The 606-nt window shown below is 51.0% G+C and overlaps 1 protein-coding gene across 1 annotated transcript in view; it reads left to right on the forward strand.

Annotated features, from left to right (window-relative positions):
- atic (5-aminoimidazole-4-carboxamide ribonucleotide formyltransferase/IMP cyclohydrolase) overlaps window positions 1-606 on the forward strand; it is a 30,447-nt gene that overhangs the window by 24,114 nt on the left and 5,727 nt on the right. The gene's annotated exons all lie outside the window — the stretch shown is intronic.

The following is a 606-nucleotide window of genomic DNA, read 5'->3' on the forward strand; positions in this document are numbered from 1 at the left end:
GGCTTTGCGCCCCCCCCAACCCCTCCAGCCCAGCCGTCACTCCTGCCCAGACTGAGGAGCAGAATGTTTCCCTTCATTCTTCCATGCGATGGGAGTGTCGAAGTTAAGACCAGCATTTGTAACCCGTCCCTAACTGTCCTTGAACAGAAAGACTTGCTTGGCCGTTGATCGTAAAGAGTGGGTCTGGAGTCACACGTGGGCCAGACGAGGTAATGGTGGCAGATCCCTTCCCCTAAGGCACATAAGTGAACCCCCAGATGGGTTTTTGTTTTTAGTGACAGTTGATTGGCAACATTATTTACATGAGCTTTGTGTTCGGCTTATTCATTTAAATCCCACCGGCTGCAAATGCTGGTATTTGAATCTTGTCCCTGGAGCGTAACTTGCCAAGCCTCTGCCATTCTGATCCAGTAACATTACCACAGTGCCTTTCAGTAACTGTTCTCAGGCTATTTCAGTAACTACCTCCTCTGTCCTTCAGTGTTGGTCTATTTCTGTATTTTTTCTCTCACACTATCTCTCTCTCTCTCTCCCCACACCCCCCCCTCCACCCATATCCCGGTCTGCCTCTCCCTCTCGCGGTCTGCCTCTCCCTCTCGCGGTCTG

The sequence above is a fragment of the Rhincodon typus genome, chromosome 7 (assembly GCF_021869965.1).
Source record: "Rhincodon typus isolate 14 chromosome 7, sRhiTyp1.1, whole genome shotgun sequence".
NCBI classification, from domain to species: Eukaryota; Metazoa; Chordata; class Chondrichthyes; order Orectolobiformes; family Rhincodontidae; genus Rhincodon; species Rhincodon typus.